Here is a 23446-nt window from a genome sequence, read left to right as displayed (position 1 = left end):
GGGTGGATTCAAAATCCACACCTACCCTATGAAGGTACGCCATGAATGTGGGGTTGTTCCTCTCATAGGGCAGGGTGTTGTAAAAAGCCATCCAGGCGACCATGCTGATGTCGGACACCTGCCTCCTCCATAGAGGTTGGCAGTTATATCCCTGTATGGTATGTGGTACTTCAAACACTTTTTTTTGCCAAAACTCAGCTTCTTCATTTTCCCAAAGAGTGGGGGTCTTCTCCCTTTCCTCCAGCCACTTCTATCCTAATCAGCTATCAATCGCGATCACCTCCTCCATCACCTTGAGCGGTAAGACCCTCTGCAGGCTGTTGGGTATGAGGAAGCTAAAGGTGAATGGGTCTTTTTCTCTTTCTTGCCACTCCCAAACTACCAGCTCTGCATAGAATCCAGCAAAAATGTCATCAGGTCATGGTGGGAGGGGTGCAAACGGTTGCATGACTGGCTTGGCCCTTAGTTGCTTCCTGGTTTCTTCGACTAACTTTCTCTGTCTTTCCTTGAGTGTGGCTTGTCTCTCCGCCGATGGATCAACTTGTTGTTGCTCTTGGGAATGCATCGAGGGGGGTTGTGGGATCACCTCTTCTCTAAATCTCCCCATATTGAATTCAAGCTCAACCTCCTCCCCCTGTCGATCTCCTTGTTGTGCTCCTTCTTCAAAGCCCATTGCATCAATTTCCTGGGGGGTTAGGCCGGCCAGTAGTAGGTACTTTCGTTGCTCTTCTAGGCTCAGCCTAACCTCCGCAAGTTGGGGTGGCATCTGCAGCCCTGCGTACAGAGCTCTGCATGCGATACTGAGTTTTTTCTGTACCACCTCCAATGACTCTCCTTCTTCTGGGCAGGTGGTGTCCATTAGTGTGTTAATGAAGGCCTTTTGCTGGGCACTGAAGGCTGTCTGGGCGGCTTCATCTTTGCTCTCTGCAAGGATCTTTTCTTTCTCTACTAGAGCGAGGCACCGTGCCAGTCTCCTGCTTTCTCTCTTCTTCTTTGGCATTCAATTCCTCCATCATTTGCTCGATATTGACAGTTTTCGCCTCCAATTCCCCATGTTGCATCAGGAGGATCTTATACTCTCTCTGCATCTACATCAATTCCTAATTTTCATCCTCCAGCCGCCGCTGCTTATAGCTCTCCTCCATGTCCTCCTTGGCCTTCAATTCATGTTTGAGATGAGAGATCTCTCTTTGCTGCATGGCTATTAATGCAGGTCTTTTTAAGCTAGAATGCAGCTACCGACTCCTTTTTCGCCACCAACTTAGCCATAGCTATATTCTTTTCCTCCTTAGCCTTCTCTAGTTGGGAGAGCAGCTCGGCAACGTACTCGTCGTAATTGGCTGGTGGTGTCATTGTTGTGTGGATTGGAGTGGTCAAGGCCTCTACGTTCTGACATTTTTGGTCCTGTCTCAACTTAGCATCTGTGGTTGGTCTCTTTTGCCCCGTGCCCGTGGTCTCTCTGATTTTTCCCTGGGCCATTTCTTTAATAATAAAATACTGCATCCATGCCACAAAGTTGGAGACATCTGCGCTGGTGGGGATACTAGGAGTGAGGGTGGTTGGTTCGGTGGGAGGCACCATGAGGGTAGGGATAGGGTGGATATAAGGGCCTTGCCTTTGCCTTCAAGGACAATGAACGGTGTGATTTTTGGTACCTATGTGCTAGAACCAGGCCCTTCTTCCCTCAGGGGGCTCAAGGCTCCCAGATCATCGACCCTGCTTTGCTGCTCGATTGACTGGTGTGTAGCTCCCGCCAAGTCCTCCTCCTCCTTCCTTCTCAGTTCCTCCTCTTCCTCAACAGCTCTTCTTTGCCTTTCTTCTTCAGTTTTCCTGCACTCTTCCTCGAATTTCTCTTTTTCTTTTTTTTCTTTCCCTTTTCTCTCTCCGCCTCCTGTTTTGACACCTTTTTAGCCTTGTTGACTTCTTTTTTCGCCTTTTCTTCTTCCTGTTTCTTCTTCTTCTCTCTCTCCTCGGCCTCCTTGATGGTTTCTCTTTTTGCCCTCTCCAAATCCTCTTTCTCCTTCTTGTGGCCTTCATTCTGCTTCTTTTTCTTTTGTGTCCTCTTCTTATTGGGTTTCTTGGCCTGCATTTTGCCCGATTGTTCTTCTTTTTCCTGCCCTTCCTCATCACTCTCGGTCCTGTCACTGGACCTCTCTTGGTCCTAGTGAGGGGGTGACCTGTCAGGCATTTCTCCTTCTCCTTCTTCTGCACCTTGTGTCTCCTTCATTGCCTCCTAGATGAGCGCAATCAAAATGCTTTCATAGCCAATGAATGAGGCCTTGGACGATGCCTTCTTTCTTTGTGTGGCCTTGGAAGCTGGGGACTCCCCACCTGCTGGTGTACTTCCTAAAGCTAATGCTTAGCCGCCTGGTCAATGGTTTTGCGTACATATCCATTCCAGTTGACTTCATCCAAGGTCTGAGCTGCTACATTTTCCAGTACAGGCACGCTGATTCTATGCATTAAGAAGTTGTAGCGCTGGCTAGAGAAGAGCGCGTATACTAGCTTTTCTTGTAGTGTGGCTTCCGTATCAGGAATGTCCTGGATGATGATGTTGTCATTAGTTAGCACATCCTCCCTTTTCATTTTCAGCATGGCATACACATCCCTCTTATGCTTTTTCTCTATCTTCAACTCCAATCCCAATGCCTTCTCCACCAAGGCTGGGTTTAAGTGAACCTACACCTGTTTAGAATTTTCTCCCCTTCCCACCATCACGATGCCGCACTCTTGGTCAGGGTCGTATGTCCTGAGAAACTCTACACATTTCGTGTGGTCAAGCTCTTGTGCTAATTTCTCAAGGTACTTGGTGAGGTTGCGCCGCTCGATGACTCTCTTCGTTGCTTCCTCCTTGGCCACCACACCCTCTATGTTATGAATGGTTCGGAACTTGAGCTGGTTGTAGACGCAGTTTTCAAGGGTGATGTGGTATTGTGTTCTTTCCTCCTCCGAGAATGGAAGTCGGTGGGCGCGGTCTTGCTGCGATATCTTTTGTTTCTTTCATGATCCCCAGTTTCCATTAGTGCTTTTAAAATAATAATTTACTGGAAAAGTCATAACTTGCTGGAAAAGAAAGACTCTATATGTTTATTGAATGAAAGCATTAAAATCCAATCCAATGTAGAATCTTCCCTTCAGACTTTAACTTTTTGCCCTTTATTTCAAAGTTCTCATACCATTTTTACTACCTCACTCGTTGTTTACGTGTTTATGTGTTTTGCTTGATTTTCCTTGGTTTTAATTTGATTCACCTCACCCCCATCCCCTTCTAGCTCAAGAAGAATCCTTCCTAGGATTGAAGGTTAGGAGGTAAAGGGCATTCTGCAATGGGTCTAGGAGTTACCGGCGTAGGAACCAAGTGTAGAAATCAGGGTTGTACTCGAACTGAGCTTCACGGTCTAGATCAAAAGGTCGAATGTCCACGTATGTGATGTAAGTGAGAACATCTGTTAGAAAGTCATCGAAAGCGATGTGGCTAGAAATATGTAACTCTTCCTTAGTCAATAGGCGATTGAGGTAAGGGTGTCCTTTGATGTGCTCTTCCATGGATCGGCCATGAAGAGCGGTTAACACTCTATACGAGGTTGGCACGACGTAAGTAGGGTCGTACTCTGCTATTTTGATTCCGCGACGCTGCTTAGCGTTTGTCATGACTTGGCACCCTTTAACTTCCCATTGCAACCTAAGAGTGTACCAGTGCCTCAAGAACGGGGATTTGATATTAGCAAGTTTTGATAATTCTGCAATTCCTTGGTCAGTGATGGTAGAAGTGGTTCGCTAATCATATGACGTGATGAGGCGTTGTTTGAGGGCTTTCTCTTTGGAGATCTCGCTGTTGAGAAATTTAGCAGCAGAGTAAGCTGCTTTTGCAAAGGCAAGTTCAAATGTTTCCTAAGAACAAGGCATCCTACGAACTTTGGTTATAAAGGGTTCGGGCAATAGGCCTAAGTCCAAGCAGTCGTAGCTCAAAGCTAGCTCTCTAAAAGTTGCATCTAGTCGTCTAATACAATAAACCACATCATCCCCCGTATCTTTGGCTAGATCTGAGGCCAGTGTCAAAAATGATTTTCGCTCATAGGAGGGTTTAAGACCTATTGGTGGTTGGGGTTTGATAGCACTAGAGCCTTTGACAATGAATAGTTGTGGTTGCGGGTGTTCTTGAGATTGCGGTTAGACCTCTTGGATTAGGGTTGGGGAAGTAGCAGAAACGTCCAATGGACTGTTGCCTTTAAAATGGATCAGGATAGTCGGATTGGCTCTAGCAGGTAATGACTCATGTGACGATGTCTGTTGTTTGGGCCGATAGGCTTGTTTGACTCTCTTGGGCATGTGCGTGGATGAGCTTGATGGATGTGGGTCTGGAAAGCACTGCGGCTTATGGTTTTGAGGTTCCATGGGACTTGGGGTGATCAAGCTTGAGGGTGGCGTATGAGTGGTGCCTTTAGCCTGTGGGCTTTAGGGATCCATATCTAGGCATTTCCCTCATAGTAGCCTTGTGTATGCAAGAGGGCTTTAGGGACCCATATTTGCTTGATCATGCGTCGATTTCTGTGATTACGCCTTGGTTTTCTAGGTTTAGATTTTTGGGTCTTATGAGGATGTGTGCGTCGACTGCTAGGCAGCAGTTGTTGCGACTATTTAGGCTTCCATTGAAACCTAGGCTGTTGGGCCTTAGCTTTTGCTGCTATGAGCAGCGGTTCTTGAGTCGCGCAACCCTTGCTGAAAGCTGTAACAATGCGAACGTTGCCTATGGCGAGGTGAATGCGCTACAACGCATAATCAAAATTACAATAATGAGTTTGCTTTTTGAAGGTTTGCCCTAGCAGCGACTCCATGCCTGCATCTTTGGCATTTGGCAACATGTAGAAGATCATTGGTACAGTCTCAGACTCGATAGAAATGGCAGCTTTGCACTTGCGAGAAGTGCATATGTGTGGCTCCCATATGGACTTAATTTGGCATTAGTGGACTGTAATGGTGGTTTGCCAAGTTGGGTCCAATGATCGTGAGTCAAGACATTGAAGTCTGCTCCCTCGTTGATCAAGGCATTGAAGGCGCATGTTCGCTTGGTAGTGACTGTGATGTGCAAGTATACGAGCTCTACAGCTTCCTCATCCTCATCATCGATTTCAGTGATTGTGGCTACTCGTACTTTGACAGGGGGTTCCAACATTGGTGGCTCATGCAAAGGATGCATGGGAGGGTAGTACTTCTTGACATGACTGCCATTGAAGAAGCCTATTCTGTCTCTGTCTAGAGTCTCGACCTCGACGTTTCCCGTTCGGCTGATTACACGAACTTTGAAAGGTCTAAGACCTCTAAACTTCATTTTTTGGTTATTCCCCTTAACTGATTATAGGAGCACTAAGTTGCCCTGTTAGTCGTGCTACTTGATGTACTTGTCAAACCAGCTCTTGCGTTGTGCCTTCTCACATATGAGTGCATGAGTGGCTAGAAGGCGAGTCTCCGAGAGGCATTCGAGTTCAACTAGGCATTGCGTCCATGCCTCCTTTTCTTCCCATCGTTTCTGAAGTGCTATTCTCAGGCTAGGCACGAAGAATTCTACAGGGAGAATTGCTTCGGTTCCGTAGATCAACCTAAAGGGGGTCTGGCCGACAGCCATTTTATAAGCTATACGATAAGTCCACAAGGCTACCATCAGCTTGTTATCCCAGTCGCTGCACGAGGCAGAGACTACTTTGGTTAGGACGTTGACAAGAATTGTATTCGTGGATTATGCCTGGCCATTTACTTAAGGGTAGTATGGAGAGGATTTTCGATGGATAATTAGAAATGTGGATAGGAGATGCGCTATCACTTCATTGATGAAGTCTATGCCTTGGTCACTGACTAGTTCGATGGGGCAGCCGAATCGTGAGATTACCTGCTCCCACAAGAACTTGGCAGTCGTTCGAGCATCGTTCTTTCATGTTGCTCTCGCCTCTGCCCATTTCATTAGGTAGTCCATGGCCACAATGATATATTTGGCCTCTGTGAATACTATGCAGCGGGGCTGATGGGTCCTATGAAGTCGATTCCCCATTTTTCGAAGGGTTGTCATGCAATGATTGGGATCAACTCCATTTGATCCTTGCGAATCAGGACATTTGTCCGCTAACACTCGTCACAATGCTTAACAAATCATACTGCATTACGAAATAGTGGCCACCATAGTTGAGACTGCAGCACCTTGTGGGCTATCGTGTCTCCGTTAAAGTGTCCATCAGCAATTCCGTTGTGTGCCTCTGAGATCATGTCGTGCATCTCATGCTTGCACACGCATCTGCGCAGCAATCCATCTTGCCCTGGGCGATACAACTAGCTTGCTAATCAACTGGTAGAGTTGGATCTTGAGAATGAGTCACCTAAGTCTTGCCTTCTCTATCGGTCGTTCAAGTAGTCCGTACTCAAGCACTTGGACTATGTCATCTGCCTAATATGGCATTAGATTGGCCTTGAATAAATCTTTCCCGCTGGAAAGGTTAAAGAGATGGGTGTCTGGCAATTCATCGGCAATGCCTTTTCCAGCGACTTCTCCTGTGGGGATGCGTGACATATGGTCAGCCATGTAGTATTGTTTTCCCTTCCCTACAACCACGGAGAAGTCAAACTCCAAAAGTAGAAGAAGCCACCAAGCTATGCGTTCTGTAGCACAAGGTTTATTCACTAGATATAGCAAGGCTTGATGGTCCACAAAAAAGGTAAAGGGTGTAGCCAATAGATAATGCCGGAACTTCTTCACAACAAACACCATGGCCAAGCCCTCTCTTTCTATCGTCGAGTAGTTCATTTCCGTCTCAGTGAATAGTCTGCTAGCAAAGCTCACTGGATATTCTAGGTTGTGTTTGCCATGTTGGCATAACATTGCCCCCACAACAAATTTAGAAGCATCGATATGCACGTGGAAGGTAACGGTCCAATTTGGGGCTCGTAGAATTGGTGTTGTGGTTAGAGCCTTCTTCAACTCTTCATATGCTCGTTGGCATGCTTCAATCCATTCAAAGACAATCAGCAACTTGTATAAAGGTCTCGCCATCAAGGCATAATTCAGCACAAATTGCCAATAGTATCCTGTATGGCCCAAGAAGCATTGGACTCCCTTATAGTTGATTGGGGGTGGAAGGTCAACAATAATGTTGACTTTTGAGAAGTCAATGGCAATGCCGTTCTTCAACACCACATGGCCTAGGATGCATCCATGCTTCACCCAAAACTGGCATTTTAAGGGGTTCAAGGAGGGACGATATAGGCGACACTGCTCAAAGACTGCTTGGAGTTTGTCTAAGTATTCCATCCAGGTCGAGTGAACGCAGAGATCATCGACAAAGACTTTCAACTCTTTATGAAGCATGTCTTTAAATATGGTGCACATGAGGTGTTGGAAAGTGGCAGGGGCATTAGTCAACCCGAAAGGCATGACTATGTAAGCAAAGACACCCCACTCAGTGGCAAAGGCAGTCTTATGCCTGTCAGCAGGATGCACTTGCACGTGATTGTATCCTGAGAAGCCATCCAAAAAACTGTAGGCCTCCTTGCCCGCCACTCTTTCAAGCATGTGCTCAGTGTATGGCAATGGGTAATTATCTCTCTTAGTAGCAACGTTCACCTTCCTTAATTGATGCACACTCTGATTTTTTCGTTTTTCTTCATCACGATGACTATGGGTGATACCCAGTCCGTGTGCTCAATTTTGTAAATGAATCCCGCTCTCATCAACTTATCAATCTCTTCCTTGACAGCATGAGCGTGTTTTGGATTCATAGGGTACAATCGCTGCTTCACCGGCGTTGCGTCTGGTGTCATGGGTATATTATGAGTCAGTATACTCAGATCTACCCCTTTGAGCTCTTCCAAGGACCAAGCGAATACGTCTACGTACTCTCGCTAGAGAGTGACAAGACTCGTTTCTTCTTCCTCAGTCAAATCATCCGCAATGAAGGCTGGTCGGGGTGTCTCCCCTTCCTAGGCTAAATTTACCTCCTTGACCTTGGCTGGTCCCTCGATTGGTTCGTTTGTTTGCCCTTGCTGTTTGGCACCCAACAGGATCACTACCCTATCTCCTTTCTTGAATTTCATAACTCTTTTAGGGAGGTCCCGTGGTTTTCGTTGTTCGTTTATTCGTGTGTCCCTAGATTGTTTTGCCCTTTTCTGCTTCAATCGTCTGCACCTCAGGTGGACGGGTAGGTCCGCCTTGGTGTGTCGGGTCTTGGGCGGCCTAGGTATTTCTGGGTCGCTATCGGAACTTACCTCTGACTTAGAGTCGAACTCCCCGTCTTCGCTAGAAGAGATGGTCTCCCCTGGTGGTCGCAATTCATATGGTGATTCTATCCTAAGCACTGGTGTCGTTCCCGGTTGGGCTAGGCCTACTTGCTCAAAGTCTATGGCTCCTACATGTTCTAACTAGGTGCGATCACAATCCATGCGCATAACCCCTCGCTCTATCCTGAAGACACTCTTTTTCTGTGGCTTGGAGTCTACCCGTATTTGTTATATTTCATGTCCCTCAGTGTCGTATTCTACGGTATCTATCTCACCCTCGATTTCTTCATTGAAGGATTAGCAGTCTTCGTACTCGTCATTAGAGCCCTTTATGTCAGACTACTCATCATCTCCTAGGGCTTGGTATATCTCTTGTCATTGATCAGGGACTAAGGCCCAGTTGTACATGAGGTTTAAGTCATGCACCCTGGTCCATTGCCACTTGGATTCGTCTAAGAGATCTTAGAGTGGTTTAAAGTTTGCTGCTGGATTGTCAGCTAGCTTGTCCGTTAAGTATTCCAAAATCTCCTAGAGTTCTCATTTGTTGTTTGGTACTTGGAAGCTGACGGGCTTAGGTCTCCCACAAAGGGTTCCTGCCATCATGCAAACTAGTACGGAGGGCGTACCGTTAGACTTGCCCATCATCTTGATGGCTTGCTCATATGCCTCATGATCCGAGAACGGCAGGTCGATTGTAGCAAGGACATGCATCCAATCTCGTTTATCCTCTAGGCATGGGATATACTTGGTCAAGGGCCCATAAGACTTCTTGACTTGAACGTTACCTTTGAGCATCGCGGAGATGGCATCCAAGTTGACTGGTGAGGTCTTCCAAGTGTCCATCTCCCCTCACAGCTTTCGTTCTGTTTCCTAGGAAGATCAAGCCATTACCCCAATCTTTGATAACTCTAGCATTGCGCATCTAGGGTCGGCCTAATAGGATATCGTAGTCCACTCCCTTCATGACTATAAAGTCGACAGAGAACTAGACACCTACGATTTTCACTGGCCATTTTTTAAGTACCCCGAATGGCTTCACTCTCATGCCATTCGCTAATGTGACATTAAACCGAGCGGTCTTGACAGGTGGGTTCCCTAAGTCTGAAGTACTGCATGGCTCAGCACACTAACCCCAGCTCCCATGTCTATGACTCCATTTCTCGTCATGTTGCCTAGGGCTAGGACCGGTAATACTGTATGCATCTCGGTGCCTTCCCAGAAAGCATTAACGTGCAAGGATTTTGGCACATAGTGCAACGTTAGACTCGGTATTTGTGTTTTCGTATCATGGTCGTGCAGATCAGCGGCTTGTTCTCGTGACCCCTCAACCCACTACTTCAAGTCTTGCCATAGGGTGGGATGCTGCTTAAGCAGGTCTCCCAAGCTTAACGTCATAGGGGTGGTCACTAACGTGGTAAGGAAGTCGTTGGCTGCTCGTCTCTCTCCTAAACCGGATTGTGAGGGACTGATTTGCGGGCCTGCAGCATCAAGGCTTGGCCTAAGCGGTGCTGCTTGTGGTGCGGTCGCATCTCTTGACTTTGGTCGAGGGGGTGAGACTGGCGTGCTTATGCTAGGGAGATCATCGATCTTGTCCTCTAGGATGGGCTCAGCATCCCTTAAGTGCTCTTGGGCCTCTTTCACCCAGTCCTTCACTTTCTCTATGGCCTCTAGTTGGCGCTTTGGATGCAGGTATTCCCCTACCTTGGCACTTCCCTTTTCGGCCGTCTTAGGGGCTGAAGTTTCTGCCTCTGCGTCCATGACCTTCTTTCCAACAGGCAAAGTTGTAGCACTCTCAGTTTTCAGTGCAATCTTATCTTCCAACCTCTTGTTTCTCTGCCTGTGGCTCTTCTTCCCTATTGAGGCTGCATGGAGGTTGCTAGGTCCTGGCTATGCCGGCCTGCTTCGTCTGGGCATGGGTCATGACCCGCAAAGGGATAGGCATGGCCTTCCCATCGAGGTTCTCGACACCAAACAGCCCCAATGGGATAGATGGTACGTTGGTTGAACTTGAAGAAGGTTTTCGCTTTAGAAAATCGTAAGAGTATACATAAGTTTCTTCCTCATTTGGCTCTTCCACATAGTGGACTAGAGCATCACTCGGTGGATGGGTCACAAAGGGACCAGGCGGTCTAGGTATGCCTGCAGGATTTATGTTCATCCTCGGAACAACTGGCTTAATGTCGTTAGGCACAGGAAGGGCCAATGGGGCTCCCCTTTCGAAGAGTGGTTGCGGCCTGTTCGCTAGTTAAGGCTGGCCATATGGTTGCAAGTACGGAAGTCTTCTCGGCAATTTGCAATGCACGACATCACAACCAAACCTGCCGCAGTTAGCGCAAGGTCTCGACCTAGGGTCTTGATACTCGGTTGGCAAGTGGTTTCGGCCATAGTACATGCATTGGATGTGTGGGCGCATTGGTCGTCTCAACATGTCTCTATGGCTTTCCCCTTAACTTGGGATGATGGGACTGATCGTTCACTAGAGACTGACGCTCTCTCTAAACTTCGTGAATTGGTTTCTTCTGAGTTTGAGCTCCTGGAGCTCCGCTCTTTCAATTGATCATCAACTCTAATGGCTTCCTCAAAAATCCTAGCTAGTGCATCTGGCTGCAAGCTCGAGTTGCCTGCCAAAGCCTTATACAGTTTCTCGTTTCGAATTTTGCTAATGAATACAGTTGAAACTGCTCTTTCAATCGATCGTTTTCCTGTAGAGATTCTCTTGAAGAGACTCCTCACGTGGGTTACGTAATCGCGAATGTCCTCCTCCTCTTTCTGCTTGACATTCATCAATTGTACTATCACATTGTCGGAGTATCCAGGCTCGATAAATCTCTTGATAAATAGATACTTGAAGCCATTGAAGTTGGCTCGCTCTGCGGCATCTAAGCTTGTATACCAAGTCCTACCCTTGTCATCTAAGCAGAGCTCGAACGCTTGAGAGTGCTGAGTCGGGTCGCTGAGGCCGTTGGCTTCACAGACTTGTTCGAACTGCTCTACAAAGCTGTATGGATCATCGTGGGGTTGGTACTTGTTGAGCTACTTTGCGACTATTGGGATTTTAGACTAGCTCTTAGAGCCTTGGGTTACTCCTAATCCTACTAGTGATGTCGCCAATGCTACGGCACTTGGGTTACTCCTAATCCTGCCAGTGAGCCTTGGGTTACTCCTAATCCTGCCAGTGATGTCGCCAATGCTACGGCACTTTGCTCTGCTATGGTATTGTCTAGCAGTCGCTTCATGAGAAGCTCGCTCAACATTAAGTCTCCTTCTAGGGCTCTCTCATGATCCATTCAGTTTCTACCGGCTAAGTTTAGCACATGTTGCACCTCACGCAACTCCGTGCTTTGCCTTTGCCTGCTAGCCTGCTAGTCTCTATTGTATTCAACTATGCTTTGCAATGCCTTGTGGGCTAGCTTTCTCTCTTCTTCTAATTCTGCGATGATAACATCTACTATCCTGCTGCGGTGCTCATACCGGGCGTGCACATCGTAGCTTTTGACCAGCCTACTGAATAGCCTCTAGAAAGACGTCTAAGTCGAGTTCCTTGTTAGACCTATGGTCTAAGCTTTCTTCTACCATAGTCGAGTTCTCGTGCTCCACCAAGCTATCGATCAGGTTGAGTAGGTTCGTCAAATCCACTTCGTTGGCGTCGCTTGCTTGGTCCTACTTCGCGTGTTGATGGTTTGTCTATGTCTTTGGGTCCTCTCCTATTGGTGGGTTCCTTGAGTGGTTTATCTAAGTGAGTTCCTTGACTTATTAAACACAATCCTCAATTTATCTTCACTCAGTGTGTGTATTCTTTCGAGTGCACTTGTGCTCAATCAGGCTTTCAATTTTCCTTAAGTGTACTTCAAGTGCAAAAATTCAAGGTGAGTGCGGCAAGCAATTTCTAAGCGTCTTACGCACTCTCGCTTCATTTTGGGCCTGATAGGCTTTGTCGATCAATGCTCTGGCCATCTTGATGGGGTTTAGGGTTTTTCTGTTACGTTGCATTGCTTGTTTTTTGGTCCAATCAGGGTTTCATGGGTCAGTGGGCTGCCTCTAGGTCTCTAGGTCTCACAACATCCTACTCAAGCTGCTAAGCAGCTGCGCCTTATGATTTTGTCTATTCCATGCGCCAAAATCAAGTTCTGAGCGTCAGGAGGACTTGCGACAATTTGCGCTGCTGAGCTCTAGCCGGGTCAAGTTAAATTTCTGAAAATTTGAGACAAATTCACACTCAATCCAACTAGTCCGAATTGCAGGGGCCGAGTGGGTGACCCGGAGGATGGGTCGAGGCACATGGGCTGAGGGCCGAATCACACTGGTCCCAGGGCCAAAATTTTCGCAAGCCAAGGGCCGAGTCTTGTCATTCGCACGGGATCACTCAAATGAGCCGAGGGCCGAATCGGGTCTTGGGCCGAGGGTTGAGTTGGTCAATGGGGCTAAGTGCCGTCACTCGAACAGGCCATGTAGACTTTGGGCCGAGGGTCAATTAGGGATTTCGAGCCGAGTCAGCCGAATGGCAAGGGTCGAGGGCCAATTCTGGGACTCGGCCCTGGAACGACCGCTTGGACGGGCCGAACACAATGCAATGAATGTAGTGCGACAACGATTTCGATCAAATCTCACAATTTAGACAATCACTCCAAGCACAAATTTCCAAATCCTAACTAGGGTACCAAGGGAAGTGATTGGTATACCTGAGGTGAGCGGTAGGCTCTCCGATGACGAGATCGAATCGAATCTTTGCGGGCTCTCTCTCTCTCTCTCTCTCTCTCTCTCTCTCTCTCTCTCTCTCTCTCTCTCTCTCTCTCTCTCTCTCTCTCTCTCTCTCTCTCTCTGTGCAATGGTTGCAAATGAGCTCTCCCTTGGCCTCTTGGCTCTTAAATCCCTTCCGGGGTAAGATTTTGACACTCCCGATTTTGACACTCCCAATCACTCATTGCCGACATTAAGCATCCCAAGCAAGCTTTTTGGCATTTTTTGCATAATTTTTGCCCTGTTTTGCAATGGTAAACCCTACCTTTCCTGATTCGATTTCCTAATCCTATCCTATGCTAAATGCAAAAAACTAAAATGATTTCTCCATGTATTCCAATCATCAAACAAACTAACTAACCCAAAATACTTACTTGTTTCAAAGATCAAAATACCCAAACTTCCTACCTATCTCAAGCTCTGTTTCAGGGATGAATCCCTTACTTCAATGCTCGATATGAGGCGCGCAAGCGCTCAAGCTTAAATCCGTTTGTCCCGGCACAACGGAACCAAAAATATAGAGGGAGCTCACTCTCAACCGCCAAGACCCATGGACCGCTTATTGTTTCAAGCGTTTCAAGCGAGCTCTAATGGCTATCTCTCACCTATCCAACGCGCCGTTGATCCTATGAGTGTAGTGGGCTTACCTTGATGCCGATATGAGTTGCCTCCTCTCTCGCACACATCGGTAGCTCCATGATCCTAGATTCTAGCTTAAGCATCCTCAAGCCTCCTCCATCTCCAAGCTCCATCCACCATAGCCGCATGTACGAGAAAAGAGAAGAGAAGAGAAGAGAAGAAGAGAAGAGGAGATGGTGAAGAGCTTCACCCTCCTGATCCCTCACTCCCACACACTCACTCTCTCACACTCTCACACTCCCTCTCTCAAGAGCACACACAAGCAAGGAGAAGAGAAGAAGAGAAGAAGAAGAGAACTATTGTTAGCCACACACCAAAGAATGAGCTTCCATTCACTTTTTGAACTTTATATACAAGCCCTAAAATCCCATGGGCACCCATCCCTTTTTTACATGACCGGCCATTGTGGTAAGGTCCTTTCTCTATTCCCTCTTCTAGCCTTATACCTCTAGTCTAAACCCATCTAATATTTTACAATTGGCACAGGAGGGAGCCTGGCGCTCTTTTACACGAATTTTTGGAGTTTTTTGAGGTGCCTTTCATTTCAAATTACGCTTTTGGCCCTAGCTTAGCTTTAGAGGCTGCCTACATGTCTTTGCTATTTTTCCATCCTTTTTTCAATTTTTCATTTATTTTTTCACCTTCTTGACTTGGGGTTAACATTGATAAACAATAAAAAATAGAAAAATTTCAACATACCAGATACTAAAACAAAGACCTTTGGACAAAAAACCTTAAACATGACCAAATAAAACTTATAATCTTCCATAATAAAAAAGAGAAAACGAATATCACTTTTGGAAAGCCTTATTTATCTTGTTCTTTTTCTTCTTTCTTCCTCATATATATTTTTCTTCTTCCATGAAAGCTCTCTTAACCATATCCCTCATACTAAATTGTATCTCTCAACCAAGAGATGAGGCAGTACAGAAATAACATGAGTCACTGGCTATATGGGCACTAGCAATGGCTCCCTCTCTCCACGGATACCTGCTTTGGACATATGTAGATCAATGATTGACCAATGAGAAGGAAGCTTGAATATATATGCATGAAATAATGCAAATATACATCAAATTTACTGCTAAATAAAATAATAAAAATCTATTTGACTAGCATAAAGTGACCAAATCCTCATAAACGAGGCACCAAAAAATTACCTAAAATACTTTATTATGCCTAGCCCACTGGGACATGCACAAACTCTCAATAACTATTTTGGCCCTTTTTTCCACAATATAATGTCACTATTAGTGTAGCTATAAGGCATCGCTACCTATTAGCGTAGATATAAGCATCAATATGGATTTGTTCCCTTGTAGTGGCAAATCCCAATAGCTCCATTGGCACCAAAAAACTTGGAGTGTTAGTGTTTAGAAAGGTGAATTCTTCATTGGATCATCCATAGTGTCCTTCTCCTCTTGATAACACTATAATGATTCCCATGTAGAAGTACTCTTTGAGATAGATAAATGTTTCAACAATGTCATGAACCAAAAGGAATTCATGTTCAAGTATGGGAAAGGAGGAAATATTTGCTAGAGTGAGGAACTCAAGATTAATTAGGATGTCTTTCTACATCTTCTCTTTTATTAAACATTTTTCTTTGAATTTTACTATGTCAAATTCCCTTGGTACTTGATCCCTTATGGCACTCAACTTCAATGTGCAAATCTTGATAGGCAACTTGGATCAATGTTATGTCAAGTTATGATTCCTCAACCAAGCTTAGAGAATTGAAGTGAGGAAGTCTCACTTGAGTTTGGCTCAAACTAGACAAGGTGATTAATTAGGTTATACATGTATGCTTTGGGTAGGGTTTTCTAGATCAAGGTCTAGCTCAAGTATACAAGCAATTTTAGTCCACTGTCAAATCCCCTTATGTGTTTCCTTACTCTCACCATATCACAATCTTAATGCACTCCAAATGCATCAATTTAGTGGGCACTTAATTGTCTATCCTCCTTAAATTTTAATGTCTTGTTCCTAAATGCCTAATGTCTATTGTGAGATGTGATCCTAGGTGACTTAAGCCTAGCGTGTTATGCCACCTAATGGTCTAAACATACGTGAGCTATGTTAGGTATAGTGTGAGAGTCTAGTAGGTTGGTCCCAAGGACTAAATAACCCAAGGAAAGTGCACCTAACTGGGTCATATCCTAAATGTGTCCGAGTGTGTCTAAAGGGGCTAGGTGAGTGGGTGAGACTAAGTGCTACTAAATATTATGCATGGCTTCAATGGTGTCACTAGAGACTAGGCTAACAATCCCAACCTAGGGGATAGATAAACATGGCACCTACTAGAGAGTGGTGTTTGTGGTGTGCCTAAGGGTCTAAGTGAGTAAACTATTCAGAGTGACTTAGATATATCTAGGGTATGACTTAGATATATATAACTAACCTTACCTATGGGAGATTCACATATGCCTAAGTTGATGTGCTCATGCTCACTTATGCACTACTAGTCCTAGTCTACAAGAGATATGATGGAGTCATCTTAGGATCAATGTGGACATGCTTAAGGTGTTTGAGAAAATGGGATATGTATTTAAGATGTGGTGTAAGTGCAAGTGCACGTGCACATGCCTTAGGAGATGTGTGGTTCTTGTCTAATAATGTGTCGTAAGGAAGTGGCATATGTAACCACTTACAAGCTCAAGGTCCAAGTAACATGATTACTTGTGGGTATCCTAGGTTATGGTGTGATGGCCTAAAGGTGTATGACTGTAGGTCACAAATGGTCTATGAATACATAATGTTAGGCCTTGTGACTATCTTAAGACTAGGGTCTAAGGGTTGTGAATGGCTAAGGGAGAGGACTTGTGGGTCTCCTAAGACTACTTGGGTTTTGCACCTATGGTAATATTCATATGTGTGAGATAAAGGGTCTCATGCTAACAAATAGAAGGTTTAGTTGTGGATATTGTGACCTTGTGCTACAATTATTCCTATGTGACTCAGATGTGCCCTTCTAGGAGTCAACACATATACCTCGACTTTATTGTGTGCATGTAAGAGGATTATATGCCCCATGCAAGATACCCAAGTAATAATAAGCGCTTATGCAAGCCTAAGAAGGTTATGGTTGTGCATGTGTCTACATAGCCTATAGCAATGGTATCCCTAAAGCTATGAGTATGTGTGTGTGATTGGATGAAACCTAAGTTTTGTGACTAAAGTGGGTGACCACATGCAAATGTATGCCTAAGGGCATACAAAAAATGTGCTATCATTATGTGCACAAGTGGCCAGTGTGTACCTAGATGTGAGTATCTAAGTGGAAATTTGGCATCGGTGTATCTATGCTTAAGTGTGTTGCTCAAAGAAATAAACAAATCAAAAGTAAAACACATCTTAACATTAATACCTTCACATAGCATCATATTACCAACAAATTATCCATATCACAACCAATAACAATTTAAGATCATTTATTTTTAACCATCTAAAGAAAGAGAAAGAGAAGGGGTGCTACAAATTTTGTAATAATATTCTTTGCAAAAAGTAGACCATTTTATTATTCATATACAATGCAAGTTACGAAGAGCCAAGATCCATGAAATGCACACCAAGATATGGATAAGGAAGCAAACTAGTACTTGTGAACCAAATAAATCCACATGTTAGTGAGAATTAACAAGCAAATTTGTGTCACGGGTGTCAAACTTCACCCTAGGTTGCTATCTCCTTTAATCCATATACGAGTTCGTGCTTGTAGATTCCATGTTGGTTTTCTTGTTGTAGGCTTGTTGTGGAGCAAATTGAGAGCTCATCCCTATGCAGATGCTATTCATCATGCAAGAGTTGGATGGTGCTAGTGTTAGGATGGTTACAAAGAGGGAAGTTGATTACATGAGTAGTAATGTGTTGGTGATTGAGAGGCTATAACAAAAGCATGCACGTTGTAGAGGAAGATGAGTGAGGCTAGTAAAAGGGTCCTTTGATATATACAAGAGTAGGGTTTGATACATCATGGTGGATAGTCACATCCTAGATGCATTTGTTCACTCAAAATTATCACAAGGCATATAAGACATGTGTAATAGCCAAGACATGGATTTCTAGAATTCATGAATATTCTACAAAAACACTCTATACGAATTAATATGCCATGTCAATTAGTTGTTTTGGTTGCATTTGTCAAACTTTATGTTGATTGCATATGATTTATTATCAAGAGGTCATCCTCTTTTCAAAATATCTTTGTGGGTTATTAGGAAAGTGATTCTCATGCATAGAAATGGAACATGAACAATGCATGACAAACACATGTTATGGTGTGCAATTCATTGTAGAGAATTAAAGGCATATACTCATTCCTATGCATCTCATATGATTGACATTGATTGGTAAACATCCTAGCTGATGGTCTAATGCATCAGTTTAAGCACATAATGCAATCAAGGATGAATAGACATGTATATTTAGTGATACCTATTCTACTATGGTGGCTAATATATCATTAGCAAGTAAATGCAGAGTTGAGATATAACCATAGGGCTTCCATATCATTAAATATTCTAGGCTTATTAAGAAGATCAACTTGATGGATTAGACCACTCCCTTTGGTAATGTAAAGTGGTGTGTATCCTCAACACCTTTCTGGGACTTCCTATCCATATTCTTGCTACCTTTTTGACTTTGTAAACTCCGAGCTTATGGTCATTTGTGGGGTTGGCTGACTCCATCTTAGGTGTGGGTTTATCTTCATGCCATGTTGTACTCCCTGCGTTGGTGGGGTATGTGCATCCCATTTCCACCTAGACTGTGGATAATTCATCATAGTGCAGCTTCCTTTCATTCATGTCAGGGTTTTAACATCCCAATTATTCTTTGTGTGCAAAGAATGCTTCCCCGCTGAGCTACTAGACCAACTTTTGGGTCTATCTTTTTGGACTACGTATAAGGATAGGTCATTTATGATAGGCAAACTGCATATCCAGGTCTTGTTACCTACATATAATCCTAGGGAGGCAGGGTAGACTATGAAAGCATGTAATCATTATGGTGAGGGCTCATAAATTTTTGCATATCAATGTTGCACAAATATGAAAAACGTGAAGGATGTAGTGATAACTACAAAGATACCCTATGAATAGATTATCTAGGTGTATTTATATTTAGGTGTAATCATAAAGGAGAGAGCCCCTCTACAATATGCATCACTACCATCCTCATGATAAAAATCATACATTATGTATCACTATCATCAACACGTGAGGTGATGGTAGTAGGGATCTAACTAGCTTATGGTCAGAGAAATTGTTTAGCTATCCAAGTAAAGTCAAAAGGTCTATATTAGCAATTATTAAAATATGGATCTTAAATAACAATAATTACTTAGTAGTAAATCAATTTTCCTTTAATTCCCTACTAGAAGTCCATGGTCAGTTCATGACCTAACTCAGTAACATCATATTAATATGAACTGACTTAGTAGCCTCATAATGTGGATTACTACATTTGAGGTCACAGTTAGACCTGCAACACTAAGTTATCATTCTTAATCAATTAACCAACAATTAACTACATTTAATTTAATTTCCTACTAGTAATACATGGTAATCTCATGATCTAACTCAATAGATGTAGTATCCTCATAATATAGGTTGTTGTACATGAGGTCTAAATTAGAGCTAAGCCATTATTTATATCAATTTCTAGTTTGAGTATATGAATTGATTAGGCAAGCATGATAGTACATGAAAAAACTAGAAGCCCCAAAACAACAAGTTTAAGCACAAAGAAGCTTTATGCACACATTAGTACTTAAGTGTACCAATATAAACATGAACTTGTATCGTGCATAGAGATTTATTTATTGTAATAATATATTATCTATTTTAGGCCATGCTATAGTTATTCAAAATGCATACTAAGACCTAATAATACATTAGGTTAATTATATTCAGTGATTAATAATACATTAGATTAATCCTAGAGGACTTGTCAAGACTTTTAGTAAGTACTCAGTCATCTAAATGATGTATTATCATCAATCTTCTCACACTCTAATGCTAATTGATCATAATATTTTCAAATAACCAACCCATGCTAGTACACACAATTAATATGGCTAGGATTAAGCTTAGAACAACCACCTACTTGATCAATTTTGCATAATATTTTGTTTGAGCATTTCAGTGAATACTTATCACTACTAACACATCAAAGCTAGGATAGTATACTAAAAACCTTCAACTAACTGTCATTAGAATATTGCTATATAAAGGGAACCATACACTCCATAGCATATATCGTTTTAGAGTAGTCAGAGAGTTAATAATGGCTATAGTAATGGATTAGGGCACCTTATATGCAATGTTTGATAATGGAGGCTTTTACCAAGACTGTTTACAGCCATTAAAGCATTCCAAATACATCTAAGGGGACACCCCATAGTCAATTTTCATCATTAAACCCATTTCTATTAATAGTCTGATCATGCTACTCCCAAAACTCTAGATGAGTAGCATCATACCCTAGTACTACCTCATGATTCTATTCTTGAAACAATCAATTTGTATTGTAGGTTAAGACTACATAGAATTCCTATTTTGCCATATTTATTATTACTTTGGCAATGCCACATATTTACTAAGCAATTCAATGATTATCCATCATGCACATTGTCAGCAGTTAGGGGAATAGTTTTTGCTAAATGATGATGAAATTTATTTGTATCATTTGTCAGTATTCATGTTAATTTTTTAAACATGCAATTATTAGAATGTCAATACTTAGCAATTCCTATAACATTGCACCCTATGATAATTACCAAAGAATGCAATTTATGACAACTAGTAATAAGATCATCAATTATCAAAAAATTATTGAAGCATCCTAGGTTAACAAATGTAAATGAAACCAAATTCTTAGTTGATCAAAATAGAAAAATTCCAACCTTAAGGTTTGGCGATGAGGGCACCAAATCCCATTGAGAATAAGGGCCCAAGAAGGCTCGTGGGGACCACACACAAAGAAGTAGTAGATAAATAATAATTGAAGTGAGTAGTTGCTTGTGAATTGTAGCCTCTCCATTAAATAGTCAAATGTCTTGCATATCATAGGGATAAATTGAGAAATTATGCAGAGATTTATGGAGAATATCAAAGGTATCCCCCATCGCTCAGACATTGCATCAGAACTCTCCCTCACCAAATGGAAGGAAACCATGACGATTCAGCCATACAAGGCTTATGGCATGCTTGAGTTCTTTTTAGTGTAAATGTAACTTCCAATAAGCATATGTGCATGTGTGTGTGTGTGTGTGTGTGTGTGTGTGTGTGTGTGTGTGTGTGTGTGTGTGTGTGTGTGTGTGTGTGTGTGTGTGTGTGTGTGTGTGTGTGTGTGTGTGTGTGTGTGTGTGTGTGTGTGTGTGTGTGTGTGTGCGCGCGCGCGCGCGTGTGTGCGTGTGTGCGTGCGTGCGTGCGTGCGTGCGTGCGTGTGCGTGTGCGTGTGCGTGTGCGTGTGCGTGTGCGTGTGCGTGTGCGTGTGTGTGTGTGTGTGTGTGAAGAAGAAGAGAGATAGGAGAGGGAAATGAAACAAGAGACAACAAAGATAAAAAAAAGAAAGGAGATACAATGAAAATGATGAGAGTGAGAGAGGAGACAAACAATTATGGAACTACACAAATAGACATGCACACACAGACATGCATGTATGTATGTATGTATGTATGTATGTATGTATGTATGTATGTATGTATGTATGTATGTATGTATGTATGTATGTATGTATGCGTAGCATGCATACATACATACATACATGTGCACACAAACACATATATGCATGCACACACACACACACACATGTAGAGGATATAAAAAACAAGAAGAGAAGAAAAAAAAAATTGTGTGTGTGTGTGTGTGATTTAATTATTTATACACGCAAGCATACACATATGAATGTATATGTATTACTCATACACACACATCTATAAAATATATCACAATAAGAAAAAGCTCACTCAAGAACACAAGAATAGATATGGACGCCAAAATATTTTCTTGCTTGTTTTTCTTCCTTCTTCCTTACACAATGTAATATACACAAAGTATAGATAAGATACAACATAAAGGAAAGTGACCTACCAAGTCAAACAATACATAACTGACTATACTATAACTATGTCAGCTATAGATATAGGTATGAAACCAATCTTGATGCAGTGTAATAGGGAAAGAAGCCCTTGAATCAAGCAACCAACACTAACAATAAGAGCAACAATCAACTGAGTACCTTCAATAGTTGAAGAAGCTAAGATATACTCATCATCAAACTCAAGCTGTATCACATTTATCTCTTCAATCTTCATGGTGGACTTAGTAGGGACAATGCCACAATTATCAAACTTTGCATTATCCTAATATTTTCATTGCCTTTCTCCTTACGCTTATCATCATGCATCTTACGATAGTGTGGCCTTATGTGACCAAGCTTCCCACAATAGTAGCATGTCAAGGAGGACTTACAACCGCGAGACTTATTGCAAGATTGCCCCCAAGACTAAGACTAAGGACTCTATGAGTCTCTACCACAACAGTTATTATCGCTCTTATCATCATGTGTGCCTCTAACAATCAATGCATGAAAAGTGCATGATGCATCCACATTCTTTCTATTTATCTCCTCTATGAGTAAAGCACCCTCAACATCCCAGAGTTTCAAGCCATCTTTACGAGTATTAGCACGCATGGCCATAAGGAAAGTATCCCATGACTTTAGAAGTGTAAGAAGCAAGATCAAGGGGGGTACGTTTTCTTTGAACTCAATGCCTTCCAAGGTCAGTCAGTTGAAAATCAAATGGAATTTATTCAAATGAGAAGACACAAAAGTCCCTTCCTTCATGTGAAGGTCCATAAGTTGTTTCAACTAATATATTTGTGATGCAGGACTTTGCTTGTCATAAAGATTGCATATTTTCTCTCATAAGTGCGAGGCATTATCTTCAAGTGCAGTAAGATTAAAATAAACATGTTCAAACAATGATTGTATAATGGTGGATTTACATATCTCATCCAACTCATCCCAATCTTCCTAATCTATGCCTTTGGGCTTTATACTCTTGGTTTTCAATGGCTTAATCTAAAGCTTTTGTACTAACAGTTGTCATATCTATGTCTTCCAATATTTGAAATTTGTACCATCGAGCTCCTCAATATTGAAGATAGCATTGTCATGAAACTTACCATCCATTATGATATCAAATAAGTGCAAAGTACAAGACTATGGGCCACTGTATCACTACAAAACAACCCCAAAACCGAACAAAAAAAGTATTAATGGGAGAGAATATAGGAGCATATAGCTATCCACCAACTACAACCAACAATCTTCCAAATCAAAACGTCGAATCTCTAAAATAATGTGTAAAATACTAATTACAACAATATTGAAAATAAATACAACATTGTATGTTAATGCAACTAGGAGCAAACAGACAAAATAGCAAGCTCCCATTGCAAGAAATATCTAATTAGCAATCAAGATATACCAATACCAAAGACTATCACGAACTCAATGCATCAATAAATAATACATCCCATTGGCAGTAATGAGGCTTAGTACATAGCCAATATGCATGTATACACCATTGATGAACTACTAATAGAGGTAAGTGTTGGTGTCCAAAGCATATGAAGTCAAATCAGCCCACAAGTTGGAGTAATTGCATCCAATAGCATACATGAGAAAGTATACATAAAGCGAGAATCCCATTGTCTCAAAGAACCAAGCTCTACATAAAAGATCTAAGGGCTCCCATAGGAAGCAAATTGAGAATGTAAAAGAGCACAACAAGGCTCAATGC

General features: G+C 42.7%; 1 pseudogene; it reads right to left on the bottom strand.

Annotated features, from left to right (window-relative positions):
* LOC148024558 (uncharacterized) overlaps window positions 1–21952 on the bottom strand; it is a 40736-nt pseudogene extending 18784 nt beyond the window's left edge.
* Window positions 21953–23446: the final 1494 nt, after the last annotated feature.

This window comes from Lygodium microphyllum, chromosome 15 (assembly GCF_053477565.2).
Source record: "Lygodium microphyllum isolate KBCC chromosome 15, Lygodium_microphyllum_v1.1.10, whole genome shotgun sequence".
Taxonomy (NCBI): Eukaryota; Viridiplantae; Streptophyta; class Polypodiopsida; order Schizaeales; family Lygodiaceae; genus Lygodium; species Lygodium microphyllum.
This window is presented reverse-complemented; position numbering and strand designations above follow the sequence as displayed.